The sequence below is a fragment of the Callithrix jacchus genome, chromosome 13, assembly GCF_049354715.1.
Source record: "Callithrix jacchus isolate 240 chromosome 13, calJac240_pri, whole genome shotgun sequence".
In the NCBI taxonomy this organism is placed as follows: Eukaryota; Metazoa; Chordata; class Mammalia; order Primates; family Cebidae; genus Callithrix; species Callithrix jacchus.
This window is the reverse complement of record NC_133514.1, coordinates 102,112,653-102,129,080: the sequence shown is the minus strand read 5'-3', so window position 1 is coordinate 102,129,080 and position 16,428 is coordinate 102,112,653.

Genomic DNA, 16,428 nt, shown 5'->3' with positions numbered 1-16,428 from the left:
ATTTTTAGTAGAGACGGGGTTTCACTTTGTTGACCAGGATGGTCTCGATCTGTTGACCTCGTGATCCACCCGCCTCGGCCTCCCAAAGTGCTGGGATTATAGGCGTGAGCCACTGCACCCAGCGCCATTTTTTTAAGACACATTTGCAGCTAGGGTACTGTTGTCTTACTCTAAATTGTGTTCCAGAAAAGCATGTAGAAACTAACCCCAGCCAGGCACGGTGGCTCACACCTGTAATCTCAGCACTTTGGGAGGCTGATGTGGGGGGGATCACGAGGTCAGGAGTTCAAGACCAGCCTGGCCAACATGGTGAAACCCCATTTCTGCTAAAAATACAAAAATTAACCAGGCATGGTGGCAGGCGCCTGTAATCCCAGCCACTCAGGAGGCTGAGGCAGGAGAATTGATTGAACCTGGGAGGCAGAGTTGCAGTGAGCTGAAATCACACCATTGCACTCCGGTCTGGGTGACAGAGCAAGACTCTGTCTCAAAAAAAAAAAATAGAAAAGAAAAAGAAACTCTGAGCCCCAGTGTGACCTTGTTTAGAAAGAGAGGGTCTTTAGAGAGTAAGATTAAATCAGGCCATAGGGTGGGTCCCTAATGCAATAGGGCTGGTCCCCTCTATTCAGGGACGCAGCAGGAAGGTGACTGTGTCCCCGAATAGAGGCCTCCAGAGAAACCAATCCTGCCAGCACCAGGATCTTGGACTTCCCGTCTCTAGAACTGTAAGCAAATAAATTTCTGTTGTTTAAGCCACTCTGTGGGTGTTATTTTATCATGACAGTCACAGCAAACTAACACAGGCAGTGACTGTGACTTAGACTCTGCCAAGCAGGCATTCGCATGGCTTTTGGTAGGTACAAGTGAGATAGACACAAAACCTCTGCAGCTTCTGCTGGAAAACATCTTGGACGTGCCTGGTGTTTCTGGAGCAGCTTCCTGCTCATGGCGGCGTCTGATGGTATTGGCTTTCTGATCATGCTGGATTCCTGATTATACTCGCTTCCGAAACAGGGTGGAGGAAGCGTGGCTCTGCTCTAGCAGCTGCGGCGATGGCGTTCCAAGTGACACCTGGCTTTCTGAGAAGTAGCTCTCATGGTACTGAGATGTGGCTTTGAGAACTGTTCCTGAAAGTGATGGGCAAGAGGAAACTCTCCAGCTGGCCTAGCTTTGCCATGTGGCCCCTACAAATAGCACTCCACGTATCTGCAGTACCTCAAGTAGCTCTGTGAAGCCTGTAACAAACCCTGAAAGGTCTCTGGGTCATGAATCAAAGCCAAGCCCTCTTTGGCAATTAATATTCTTTGGAGTAAAAGTTTCCAATTTGCTACTGGGCCCTTGTAAAAACAGAACACCTAGCCATGGGATGTTAGAGGTCATGTGACTTAAGCTGTCCGTAATGAATTGTTTTCTAATCCAGTGAGTCATAAGTTGGACGCCTGCAGAGGCGTCCATCACAAGTGGAAATGGAATATACGGGCAGGTCCTGAAAGTGCCGGCACATCACTAGAGCGGACGCTGTGCAATCTCGGTGCGCCACCCCCTGCTACAATGCCATCTGCCGCGACCTCATGGCTGGTTCCCTGGGACCAGCTGACTACAAAAACATTGAGCCTGATTTACAGAAAGTGCCACACAATCATCTGAAAGCTGATATAATATCATAGCCCCATTCCGGGTTAGCTCTGGCAGGCAGAGAAACCCCTCTAACAGGTAGAACTTTGAATACCTGGAAGAAGAGATGGCCGAATGTATAGATCGCCACTAATTCCCAGGCAGCAACCAAGCATGTGGCTAGATGACTATCAGCTTGGAATAAGTGAGACTGAAGGAACTATTGACAGGGCCTGGGGAACGGTATACGGAAGAGCTTCTCAGAATAAGCCCCAAGTGTGGCCATGATTGTGTCCCACCTTGCTCCACACATCGCAGGCTCTTACTACTCAGGTGAGCAGGATGAGCAGGATTCTTTGGCTGTGAGCCAGCCTCTCCCCATGCACCCAGCACGCCACCTTGTTGGTAATCCCGCTGAGCAAGCACAGGGTGGTTGGATTAAAAAGAAGCAAGGCAGGGAGCAACCTCTTGCTGCTTTTTTTGCCCTTGAGCAGGCACTGTTCGTGGACGTATCTGACCACAGCAGCTTCCTCATCCCCATGGTATCCTTCTCCACATCCCGCTCCACACGGTGGTGCTGTTTTCATATCCTCTACGTCTAGGAGCATATTTTGGGACATCCAGCCCTTCATGTCAGTGTTAGTGTTTCTTGAAGTGCAGGCACCAGAATCTCTTACTTACGTTTGTTAGTAGGTAGGAGTCAGGAAATAGATTTTTATCAAAATCCCCAAGTAATTCTTGTCTTCACTAAATGTTGTGGCAATCTACTGTTAGACAAAGGGAAAGTAGTTCTCTTTTTTATTCTTTGTCTCTCTGAGCTATCCATAGTCTGCCCTCTAAGTTCAGTTTCCTAGACTAAGGACTTCCTCTTCCCTAGTGTCTGGCCCCAGGAAAAATCTCTTTTTAGTGGCTGTAGCCCCCATACCTGCAAGTTAGAGCCTTAAACCTCATAAAACTCTACAGAAGAACCACATGCCACTTAAGTGTAGCCTTGGTGTTCATATAAGAAATCTTCCCTTCCAAGAATGGAGTGGTTTGGGCCTTTCTTCTTTGCCCTCAAGTCATCATGATGAAGAAGGCTGACAGCTGGAGAACAGAAAACTGAAGGTCATGGATTTATCGGTCCACTCCCTCCTGAGGAGGGGTTGAGATTGAAAAATCCTAAAAAGGACGGAACCCCCAGACTGTCAGCTGGGAAGGCACAGTCTGGAGCCAGAGGAGCTCCCACTGCGGATGCATTTCCAGCATGGAGAAAGTGGCCTCCTGCGTCCTCCAGTCTCAGCCTGTCCTGTGGTTTTCTGAAGCCTTTCAGACAAACACAGCCAGTGGCATCCCCATCTGCCCTGGTCCCTCCATTCCCACCCTTGCACCTCCCCCTCGGCAGAGTCCTGCTGATGTTCACCTAAGCCTCTACCCTCTCAGCCCCTGTATCCTCATCACCGTAGTCATCACAACCTGCTTACTTCATTCATGCGAAGTAGCAACTGAAAAGCCCAATTTCTGCCCCTAGGAATGCTTAGCTTCACCAAACAAGGGTCTATATGTCAGACTTTTAAAATGTCATTAACAGCTACATAGTGTTTCTCCAAACTCCCAATATAGTAAGCACTGAAGGGTGGAATATCTAAAACCTGAACAGACTTCTGCTGTTCCTCGCAGGGGTTTAATAAAAGGATATCAAGGAGTAGGACTGCCCTTCTAGCCCAGAGATTGTCATAGGGGATTCATTTAGAGTTAAAGAAAATCTCTCATGGGACTTGGGTTCTGCTGGGTCTGGACACTGACTTGTTGTGTCCAGCATGACCAGATTTGCTGATTCGCTTGAAGCCCATTTGTCTCAGGTGCATTCTCTGTAAAATAAGACATTTCCCAGGAAGTGTTCTCTCCATGTCTCAGAAGCCTTTGTGAGGCTGTGAGCCTCATCTGATACAAGAGGAAGGCATCATCAGCTCACTCTCCACAAGTCCAACCCATTCCCAACGTGGATCTGAAAACCACAGAGTGCCAGTCTCGGCAAGTGTCCTATATTGTCTAGCCCAGATCCATGAAGACCCTGAACATGTCTGCAGAATCTGGAGGGAACAAGGGAGCCTCCTGAGACTGTGTGACAATGAGGGAAAAGCAGCACATTTGGAGGAGCCCTAGGTCCCCCAGGTCTAATTGTAAGCCCCTCTCTTAAGCTTCGTTAGTCATCGTTTCCCTTCAAGTATTGAGAAAACACAAAATACCTCATGGAATCCTCAAGGAGTGCAAATGGCCTAAGCCTTTCCCATGTTCAAGCCCACATCACACTCTAGCTACCAGCAATCTCTCTCCTGCTTTTCACAGTCAAACTTCTGGAAAAAATTGCTCATAAACTCCCTGCCTGGTTAACCCATCAGGACACGGTAGCTGAGCATATAGGAACTGGATTCAAACTGCTTGGATTCATATCCTGGTGCTCCCACCTGGCTATGTGACCTTCCACCAATGACATATCTCAGTGCCTCAGTTTCTCCATGTGTAAATGAGGACAATAACAGTGCTTATGTGTGTACTGTATTCAGATTAAATGCCTTGGTTTCTTTAAAATGATTAGGATGGTAGCTGGCATATAACGAGCCCTCTATAAATACTAGATATTATTGTCTTTCAAATCTAAGTTTGGGGCTAGCTTCTCAGAAATTCCACCTCTGGCCTCCCAGTTAGGGTCAGGCTTTCACAGTTCTCACCGAAGTTGAACTTAGGTATTTTTGGGGTGATGATCATGACCTTCATGCAGGGTACTATAAAGTCAAAGAGAGCAGAAATGGCACCTGTGTTTCTCTACATGGTGTTCCTACTGCTTAGCTCAGTAACTGGCACAGAGAAGGGACAAGTAAGTATTTCTTGGACATACAAAGGAATGAGTGAGTGCTGGTACTGGCCTGGCTCCATTAATGAATGGAGGCTGCTGTCAGAGAGCAAGCACCCCAAACTCCTGGATGAACTCATTATGGAAGAGATCTTTGGCCAAAGGGTACCTGCTATAAAGCTATAAAGGACTTCCCAAGACTGGGTAATTTATAAAGGAAAGAGGTTTAATTGATTCACAGTTCCGCATGGCTGGGGGGGCCTCAGTCATTGAAATAATGACTGTAGATCCCCTTTGGGATCCAGTGAGGGAAGCCCTTTGGGCCAAAGACTCTGCATGTCTTGGAGAAGTTGCTATTTACAAGTGACTGTCATCAACTGAGACTCTGTGAGGTAGAACAATCCTGTCACTCATTGAGTCCTGTGGCTCATTGGAATCCTTTTGGAAGTTTTGGGGGAAAGTACAGATTCCTCAGCCCCACCCCAATCTGGAAATCTCCAGGAGTAGATCCTGGGAACCTGGATTTTTAAAAACCTCTTCAGGTAATTCTGTTGCCACCAGCCTGCACAGACCAGCATGCACTAATCAGGCCAAATGTGATCTTTTTATAAAGGAAGAGAAACATGCTTTCACTTTCCATCAGTAAAGAGGGCATGAAGTTTTTAATGAACAAGGAAATTAGCTGATAATTCGTTTGGGACTAGGATTGGTGTGTGCCCTTGGAAACAGCACATAACACAGATCATGCATGGCAGGATCATTGGCATGGAAATGAGGTCTGATTAGAAACCCCTGACAGCTCTTCCTTCTCCTCCTATTGCGATTAGAGCAAATATTAGACTGTCTGGCAGACTCAGTCCGGTTTCCTCCAATAGACTCGTCTCTTTGGCCAGGGTGTGTTTGCCAAGTTTAACACAGGATGGCCCAGTGTCACCTGTCTACGTGCTGACAGCCCTTTTCACCTGAGTGTTCCTGGCTCGTGTGGACTCAGTGATCCAATCATCACCATCATTCTCTAACCCAGGGTTTCTCAACCTGGGCACTATTGACATTTTGATTGGATATTTCTTTGCAAGGAGTGGGGGTTGCACTACACTCTGCACTGTAGGATGTTTAGCAGCCTCCATGCCTATGGTGTCTACCCACTAAATAACAATAAAGCATGTCCCTTGGACATTGCCAGTTCTCCCCTAGGGAGGGAAAAATGTCTGCCCTTCCCCCACTTCCACATTGAGAACTGCTTTACCCTTACAAATTCTCTAATCAGAGAACTCAGATGACCACAGCATGACATCAGGAATTTCCACTGGAGCCTTTTTCCCCAACAGAAAAAATATAAAAGAATATTTCTATGGATTTCATGGACAAGACCCAAAAAAGTACAAAACCAGAAAGAAAGAGTTGATCATTTTGCCTACATTAAACTGTAAAACTTTCATATGAAAAACATCATATATGAAGTTGCCATAGGGGAGAAAGCATTTTCAACACAAATAATTCATGAAAGATTAATTTTCAGAATATATAACTGTATTAGTCCATTCTCACACTGCTATAAAGGACTGCCCAAGACTGGGTAATTTATGAAGGAAAGAGATTTAATTGATTCACAGTTCTGCATGGCTGGGGGGCCTTGGGAAACTTACAATCATGGCGGAAAAGGAAGCAAATACGCCTTTCTTCACATGATGGCAGGAAGAAGTGCCAAGCAAGAAAAAGGAAAAAAACCCTTCTAAAACCATCAGATCTCATGAAAAATCTCTCACTATCACAAGAATAGCATGCAGGTAACTGCCCCCATGATTAAATTACCTCCCACTGGGTCCCTCCTTCAAACTACAATTCAAGATGAGATTTGGGTGGGGACACAGCCAAACCATATCAATAAAGGATGTCTTAGAAAAAATAACAAAAAGAAAAACACCCAATAAAAAACTGGGCAAAGGATATGGTAGACAGTCTGTAAAGAATAAACTCTGAATGGCCAATACACATGAAAACTGGTCAACCCCATTAGTAGACAGGAAATGCAAACTGAGATGATCACATCCTACCTTACACTCGTCAGAGGCAGTAAATGAACAGGTTGATAGTACCAAGCACTGGGGAGCTGGCCCTGAAGTGAGAGTATCTACTCCCATATACCATTGGTGGAGGCACAGATTGGTAACAATCACTTTAGAAAACTGTCTAGCATTATCAGATAAGATGGACTCTGCCGTTACTCTCCTGAACACATACCCTAAAAAACGAACACATCTCCACAAGGAAACACCATCAAAGAGTTGTTTACGATAATGTTAGCAATAGTGAAAAACGAAACATACCAAGTGTCTGTCTACCACCTGGGGAACGGATAAACATTTAAGATACACGTGCACACAACAGAATACCATTAGCATTAAAAATTAATGGACTATAGAACTCTGTGTAATGGGAAAATCATATTTTAAAAGGATAGTACAGTGTGGACCCAATTATATAAAGCTTAAAAACAGAGAGTATACCATTTATAGATACATGCCTATTGGTTAAAAAGAAATGGGTGAAACTTGGATAAAGGGGAGTAAATGGGATGCAGGGAGGTCTACAATTGAGTCTACAATGTTTTATTTTTTAAATAGAAGAACATCTGAAGGAAAAATGGCAAAATGTTAACCTGTGTTTAATTGAGATTGTGGATATGTGGGGTATGAATTGTTTCATTCTCCAGACTTGTTGGAAATTTTTAGTTTTTTAAATTAAGCATTTTAAAATAAATACATCTGGAAAAGGCAAAACTATAAGGATTGAAAACAGATAGGTGGTTGCCAAGGGCCAGGGATGGGGGTAGGGTCAACTACGAAGGGGCCCAGGGATTTTCAGGATGGAACTGTTCTATATCCTGCTTATGGTGGTGGTTATACAACTGTATTCATTCGTCAAAACTCACAGACATGTACACTTCTTAAAAGGTGAATTTTATTGTATAAAAATTATACATTAATGAAAAAATAAACATGAAAAAATACCTGCTTATTGTAGAAACAAAAGGTGCAGAATTAGACCTTAATTATTTTAAGTCTCTTACCTAACAAAAATACTATATAAAATTGGATAGTTACTTGGAAGCATCTATCAATGCATTCCTATGTTTAATCAATACACTTTAAAAATTCAGTCAACATTTAAGTAATAATACATGCATTTACATCATGGAATCTTCTGAAATAGCCAGCACTTTATCGCTTTCTTAAACAAGAGCAAAATGCAATTTCAGCTCATTCTCTCTGCTCTGGGTTCTGGAACAGAACAGGATTTCTGACATTCCTATTAATATTCCTGATGTTCTTATTAATAAGTGCTGGCAGGAATATTTGGTCTTTGACTGAATGACTGAGTCAATAACCAAATGAGTGCGAGAAAGAAGAATCACTTCTCTGTCTTGACATCCTGTTTCTATTTTACTGGGGCAAGATCTTCTCTTACCTGTACAAGGATAGTGATAGTTTCATTTAACTTTTCTTCTCTCTGCATAATCTCCTCCCTCGAAATCCCTTTGTTCTGTGGGTTCCTTTTAGTCTTACCCCTTCCAGATGTCAAGGGCTTTTCTCAGGTTTGGGGTAACCCCGGTTGTGCTCATGATTAAGGATGAGGGACTGAGAAGCTGCCTGGAAGCTCTGAGTCAGGATGACCAACTGAAGGGTCCCAGAACGTGGGAGTTTCAGCACCAAAACCAAAAAAGTCCCAGGCAAGCCAGACTGAGTCGGTCACCCTACTCTGAGCCCATGGTGTGAGCTTCACTGGAGGGGATCTGGCTGGGAATTTTCTGGAAGAGCTTTTAATGTCAATATTTTTAGGGCTTTCATCTTGGGTCCGTCAGAATCCCCAAAGAAGCAGCTTCCAAACTTCTGCCTGGAGGCGCAAGGCCTGTCTGGCGGGGATCCGGCAGCCTCCAGGATGCGGTATTCACACAGCCCTCACGCTTCAGATCTTGGCGTCGGATCCCCATCTTCCTGGCTTCCCTCAGCCTGGAGCTCCTGCTCTGTCAGTCTCTGGGCATCAGCCTCGTCCGCCTTCACATTTGCAGATCTAGAAGTCTGACAAGGCTGAAGGTGGTAAGCACAAGGACTTTCTCACTATGCCTGCCCCTCTCCTCAGCCACCCCCATCTTTCCCAGAAGTCCCCAGGGCACATCTCCTTGTGTGTCATTGGTCAGAGCTGGGTCACGTGCTCAAACCTGCACCAATCACTGGCAAAGAAAAAGAGGAGGAACATTATTGGTTTCTACCAAATACGAGGCTTTCCCTTGGTGTGGGCACATTGATAAGGGAACAACATCCGGGTTTGTGTAGTGAAAGGGGAAGGGGTGCGAATGTGGGTAGGCCGCCAAAAGTGGCTGCCCCTCGCATATGAAAGCACAGGGTTGATTTAAATCCCACTTAGAGTCTAGGGACTAAAGTTCTACAGGCCTCTCATCCCTTCAGTGGCCCTGGGGACTCTCAGCTTTGAGCTTCACTGGAAGTGTTACCAGTGGAGGGTGTCCAGGTCTTGGAGTTTTGAAGAAATAATTAGACAAAATGCACAAACAAAGCAAGGAAAGAATGAAGCAACAGAAGCAGCGATTTATTGAAAACGAAAGTAAACAGCCCAGGGTGGGAGTGACCTGAACACATGGGCGCAAGAGCCTCTTTACAACATTTTCTGGGGTTTAAATATCTGCTCTGGAGGTTTCCCATTGGTTACTTGGTGTACGCCCTATGTAAATGAAGTAGTGGCCCGCAATCAGTCCGACTGGTTGTGGAAAGCAACCAATCAGAGATACTTCCAATTTTCCATCTGCCACGCAAAAAATGGTGGTGGGGTGGTGGTTTGCAAAGGAGAGTAGCCTCTGGTCCTTTTGTTACTTCGGTGTGGAAAATTGGGGGTTTTCTTTTGATTTAGTTCTACGAAGTCAGCATGAATCAGCCTTAAGTTCCCTAACACCAGACCCTATTCTACTGCCTCAGAAGGGGGACTGATTGGGTGGTCTGAGGCTATGATTCTTATAAAATTGAGCGTCTCTGAGACCTGGTTGAGAGGGGACTGCCCAACTGTACGAGAAGCCTCCTAGAAAAGAAATCATCTAAAGAAAAAGGGGTAGGCCGGGCGCAGTGGCTCACGCCTTTAATCCCAGCTCTTTGGGAGGCTGAGGTGGGCGGATCACGAGGTCAAGAGATCAAGACCATCCTGGCCAACATGGTGAAACCTCGTCTCTACTAAAAATACTAAATTAGCCGGGCGTGGTAGTGCACCTGCAATCCCAACTACTCCGGAGGCTGAGGCAGGAGAATTGCTTGAACCTGGGAGGCAGAGGTTGCGGTGAGCCAAGATCGCCACTGCACTCCAGCCTGGGAGACAAGAGCAAAACTCCGTCTCAAAAAAAAAAAAGAAAAAAGGGATTATTTCCATCATTAATGTCAACTAATGTTTAACACCCACCGTGCACCAATCATAGTACAAAAAACTAGAGACACGATGATGAAAAGGACAAATGTAGAAGGAAAGCAATTGTCACTCTATCCAGTCACCCTCCATCTTAACAGCCACAGACTCATACTGCATCCAAGGGAGATGGATCTATATTCGAATGAGTAAAAATCATAAGAGCAGTTTCAGTAAAACGGTACGAGCACCCCATGTGCTGCATCAAAGCCTGAATGAGAGAGCATAGATGGCCCACGTGGAAGCAGAAGGGACTTAACCTGTTCGTGGCATTTGTGGAGAACATTTGTGCACTGAATGGACAACATGGTCTGAGCAGGTGGCTGGTGCAGCCCTCGTGGCAACAAGCTTTGAGAGTGTAGTGGGGAGGTCAGCAGGCTTGGAGGCCCCGCCCCACCTGCAGCTCTGGGTAGCTCTGAGAGCAGAGCAGGGGTAGGGCAGCTCTGAAGGGAGCCAGATCCAGAATGAGGAAAGAGCAGAATCCAGGTGTTCACAAGACAAGCAAATGTCTCTGGAATCCCCCAAAATGAGTCTGGAGGAGTTTAAGGAGTGGAAGTTCCTTTCAGTCGGCTGTGATGATTGTTTACGGTTGATGTGACCTATTTTTAATCCACAGGTTGATATGTGGGTATAAAACATGGATTTCAGAATCTAGAAGACTTAGAGGAGGTACCCATCAATTGATACTCTGAAACTGCTCTTTCTATAATTTTTTTTCTCTTTGTTACATGATTTTCAAACATATACAGAATTAGAAGGCTGGGCATGGTGGCTCATTCCTGTAATTCTAACATTTTGGGAGGCCAAGGCAGAAGAATCCCTTGAGGCCAGGAGTTGGAGACCAGCCTAGTAAGAACCCATTTCTACAAAAAACTTTAAAAATTAGCTGAGAGGTCGGGTGCAGTGGCTCACAACCTGTAATCCTAGCACTCTGAAATCTCCTGATCCGTAGTCAGACACGTTACCCATTGCGCCACTGGCCCCTGGATCCTAGCATTTTGGGACACCAAGAAGTGTGGATTCCTTGAGTCCAAGAGTTCAAGACCAGCCTGGGCAACATGACAAAACCGCATCTCTTCAAAAAATACAAAAATTAGCCAGTCATGATGGCACATGCCTGTAATCCTAGCCACTTGGGAGGCTGAGGCAGGAGGATCACTTGAGCTCAGGAGATTGAGGTTTCAGTGTAATACTGCACTGCAGGCCAGCCTGGGCAACAGAACGAGACTCTGTCTCTAAAAAATAAAAATGAAAATAGAGAAAATAGTATAACGAGGTTCCAGGTACCCAGCTTCAAACATTAACCACATGGCCAATTCATTTCATCTATGCCCAGTTCCTCCAGATGTTACTTTCAGGCAAATATCAGATTTTATATTATTTTGTTCATAAACATTTTAGTATACATCTAAGAGATAAGGGATATAAATGTATGCATATATATGGAGTTATGTAGCTTATAACCACAATACCATTATTACATAAAAAGTGGAATCAGTCCTTAATATCATGAAATACCTAATCAGCATTTACATTTCCAGGCTTAGAAACATCGTAATACTTTTTTAGGATTTGTTTCAGGATCCAAATAAGGTACACACAATCTATCCACCTTAAACTTCCGGGGAATTCCGGATTGAAACAAACCCAGAACAAAACTGGATTTCTCTAACCTTTCCTTATGTTATATAAAATTACACCAGTGGGAGGGTTGGGTTTTTTTCCCTTATAATGAAAGTCTTTACAAAGCTGCGTTCGTCATTAGCTAGCTATTTCCACGGATCCCAGATTTCTGGCCTTATAACTGGAAGCATTTGGCAATTTGGCTGCAGAACGAGGCTGGCAGGTGAGTCACTTCTCACCGGAGTCCACCCACGTGGCAGAGTTACCCTGAAAATGCCACTGGTCCTCAACAGCTCCTTGGAGGCCTAACAAAGTGAGAGGGTTCAGGTGCCAAAACAGCCACCAGGGGGCTCCCGAGGAACTTGATGAACTTCGGTGTTCACTGAAAAGCCAATTTGGCTGCCTTCTTACAGCACGCCTGCTGGGCCTTGGCTCCCCACTCCCTCAGGTCAGCTTCTGCAGCAGAGGGACCAGACCTCAGGGAGATGAGGCTTGTCCCCCGTGGCTGGCTGGCAAGGCCAAGGTTAGCTGTCCGTGGCCATCAGAGTGTGAAACGTTCATCCCTCCCCTCCCCACCCACATTGGTCATCTTTGCAGACCCACTGGACAGCAAAGAGCATCCCCAGATATAACACATCCACGGTAATAAGCACCCAGTAGCCTGTGGTTGTTAATACTTTAATGACGAAGTAAACAAAGAGCTTTATTTTACGCGATGGAATGGGCTTAATTATTCAGTTAAGTGTAGACAGCTAATGCGAAATTATGCACCTAGAAAAAACACACCCCTGAGAACCTGGATCGCAGCATCTCCATTTGGCCTGGCTAGTCTCTCCCCATCTCTAGGTCTCATCGCTGGAAATTGAGGGGGTTGGGCTGGAAGCCACTGGCTGAGGTCTCTTCCTTCTCTGTTAGTTTTTGTGTGGGCACTGTCTTGGTGTGTAGGGATGTCCGTTTATCTAGGGCTGCTGGGACCAAGTACCAAACACCGGGCAGCTTGAAACAGCAGCCGTGAGTCATCTCACAGTCCTGGAGGCCGGAAGTCCAGAATCGAGACGTCCTCCAGGGCCAGCTCCAGCGGAGCCGCCTGCCTTACCTCCTCCTGCTTCCGGGCTTTGCCGGCAATCCTTGGTGTTCCTTGGTTTGCACATGACCGTCTTCTCCCTGTGTCTTCACACCGTCTTCCCTGTGTGCATGCCTGTCTCCGTGCATTATAAAGGACACCAGTCATATTGGATTAGCGTCTCCATTCCAGTGACCTCATTGGACTTAACAGCCTCTGTAAACATCCTGTCTGCAAATAAGGCCACATTCTGACGCACAGGGAGTTAGGACTTCAATAGATCTTTTGGGAGGGGATAGAATTCAGTCCAAAACAGGGGCTATGTTGAAGAATAGGTGACATTGGAAAGGCCCTGTAATGACAGACCCATGAATTATGCATGCTAGCGAGTCATACCACCGAGGTTCTAGGATAAAGTTTCAAGTCTGCAAAGACACCGTAATAACACACAAAGAATTATGTCGTGGAAAAGCGCATACTGTGATTTTACAGAGGAAAATGAAGAGTATAACCCAAATGAGCTTCATACCCCAGGGTACATTAAAATCATGACATCTGATTGTTTCCTGTGCTCATTGATACGGAAAATCAAACACAAGTTAAACCAAAAAGAAATCCAGATTAATTTTTTGCTATAATTGTACAACAGAAGTTTATTATTGTGCTACTAAAAAATTATAGAATGTTTATAAGCACTGAGAACTCTTTCACATATTAAATACAAAGAACATTTATTCATTAAACTTTCACAAAATGAGATTCACACCCCTTCTTAGGAATACAAGCATCACTGCATAAACAAGGCCACCTCGTCTTTGCTCGTCACTACCAACAAAGGCCCATCTATTCTTTTGTGTTTTAACCAGAACATTCGAGGCCCAGCAGGCACTGCTTCAGTTCCTGACATGGTTTCTCAATGAACAGCGTCAGGGCTAGCCCAGTAACGAAGGTCAGCACACAGTGTCCCGAGAAAAGATAGAACTGGAGAGAAAGTGGGAAGGGTGAACACAGTTTTACTCTGGGAGTCCTATTGTGTTCAGATCCAAAATGTACCATCCTAGCTCTACAAAATGTATCTGTAGGACAATCAGTGCTACATATTAAAAATAAAATTAAATTAAAAATGTTATCCTGTGCTGAAGCCCTCTCTCTTCCTCCCACAAATAAAGCAAAGAACAATGGGGCTCTTTTTTTTTTTTTTCTGAAATGGAGTCTTGCTCTGTTGCCCAGGCAGGAGTGGAATGGCACGATCTCGGCTCACTGTAACCTCCACCTCCCAGGTCCAAGCAATTCTCCCGCCTCAGCCTCCCGAGTAGCTGGGATTACAGGTGCATGCCACCATGCCCAGCTAATTTTTATATTTTTAGTAGACACGGTTTCACCATGTTGGCCAGGCTGGTCTCGAACTCTTGACCACCTGTTCTGTCCGCCTCGGCCTCCCAAAGTGCTGGGATTACAGGCATGAGCCACTGCACCCAGCCCAATAAGGCTCTAAAAAAAAAAAAGACTTTCATAAAAGCAAATCGGTTACCTCGTTGCTCAAGAAGAGAACAAACTGGGGTACCGTAACATACCATAACAGAGCTGGGAGCTGTGTGCTAACTCACCATGTTGGTATCAGTGTAGTGAATAAGTGTTTCCTGAAGGCCATTATAAAGAATGATCAGAATCGGATGCACCAAGTAGCAAGCGTAACTGATGCTGGCCAGGAAGCTCCAGATGTCCCAAGAAAGCACCCGGTTCACCAGACCTGGAGGGAACAAGCACTGATGTGTGAAGCCACAGCCTGTCTCTGGGCCGGTGAAGACGCCCTGTCATCCCGTCAATGCTCCTGTCAGATTCTGTGCCTAAGTCTATGAACTTTTCCTAAGAAAGTCTTCACACACTATAATTTTAAGAAAAGGTACCAAACCAAAAACCACCTTTCTGTTGCAAGAATTAAGATAACATAAGAGAGATGTATGGTTTCAGCCCTTGAGCATAAAACATGCCATGTATAAAACAAGGTAGAAAGTCCTCATACTCACCTGGGTTCTGGATGAAGATAGACCAAGATGCAGAGGAGGCGATGGGCCTGGGGATAAGGCATGTAACATGCCAGGCCTCAAACTCTTCATCTGCCAGTGAGAGGCTTGCATTTGACCACCCTTTAGGTGCCTTTCAGGACAAATTTTCTGTAATTTGGTATTTATTCTAGAACCGTATCGTCCCAGACAGTAGTCCCTAGCCACCTGTGGCTATTTAACTGAATTAAAATTAAATACAATGAAAACTTTCTTTTGGAATAGGACTTACTGCTATCTCTAGTGAGTTGTGTGGTGATTCTTCAAAAGATTATGTCCACCCAGAACCTCAGAATGTAACCTTATGTGGAATAAGGTTCTTTGCAGGTATTATTAAGAGGAGGAACTAGAAATGAGACCATCCTGGATTAGGGTAGACCCTGAAGCCAGTGACAAATATCCTTCTAAGAGACAGAAAAGGAGACAGAAACACAGAGGAGAGACACAAGGACGAGAATCATGTGCTGACAAAGACAGGGACCAGAGTGAAGAGTCGGCGAGCCAAGGAGTGCCACGGCTTGCCAGCAGCTCCCAGAGGCTGGGAGAGGCGATGGGACAGATTCTCCCTCAGAAAATCCAGAGGGACCAACCCGCTGACACTGATTTTGACCATCTCGCCTCCAGAACTGCAAGAGAATACATTTCTGTTGTTTTAAGCCACAGAAATAAAATAGAACTTCCGTTTCTCCTTTGCACAAGCCTCACGTAAAGTGCTCCATGGTACATCGGAGTTTGCTCAGGATAAATCTCTGGAGCCATCCCAGACTCCTTTCATCCTGGACTCCATAGAGTGCTTCCAAAAATGTATCTCAAATCAGACCACTGTTCCTCACCTCCATGGCTAACACCCTCATGAATCTCCCATCACTTCCTGCGTGGGCCTCCGTGGCAGCTCCCCAATGGATCTGTTGGTCTCTGCTCCTGTTCTTGCCACCCTATAGTCCCCATACCACATCCAGAGTAATCTTTTAAAATCACATCAGGGAGAAGTGGGGAAGGGGATATTGATCAAAGGGTACAAAGTTTCAGTTAAACTGACAGAGTAAGTTTTAGTGATCTGTTGCACTCCGTAGTGACCATATAACAACATACTGGATTTTTTTAAATGGCTAAAAGTATAGATTCTTAACATTCTCACCACAAAAAAAGAGATGACTTGGTGAAGTGGTGCATATGTTAATTAACATTCCATCTTTCTATCTACTATGTCAGAATATCACATTGTACCCCACAAATACATATAGGTTTTGGTTTGGTTTGGTTTGGTTTTTTTTTTGAGACAGAGTTTCACTCTGTCACCCAGGCTACAGTGCAATGGCAGTCTCCACTCACTGCAACCTCTGCCTCCCGGGTTCAAGTGATTCTCCTGCCTCAGCCTCCTGGAATTACAGGTGCGTGCCACCACACCAGGCTTATTTTTGTATTTTTAGTAGAGACGGGTTTCACTGTGACGACCAGGCTGATCTTGAACTCCTGACCTCGTGATCCACCCACCTTGGCTTCCCAAAGTGCTGGGATTATAGGCATGAGCCACCTCAACCGGCCCGTACATATAGTTTCAATTTGTCAATTTGAAAATAAATTTTACAAATTCACAAATCATGGGCTGTGATCTGAATAGTTACATTCCCCCAGAATTCATATGTTGAGATCCAAATTTCCAAGGTGATAGTATTAAGAGGTGGAGTCTTTGAAGAGGCAATTAGTTAATGAGGGCTGGGCCTTCAGAAACAGGATTAGTGCCCTTATAAAAGCAACCCCAGAGAGAT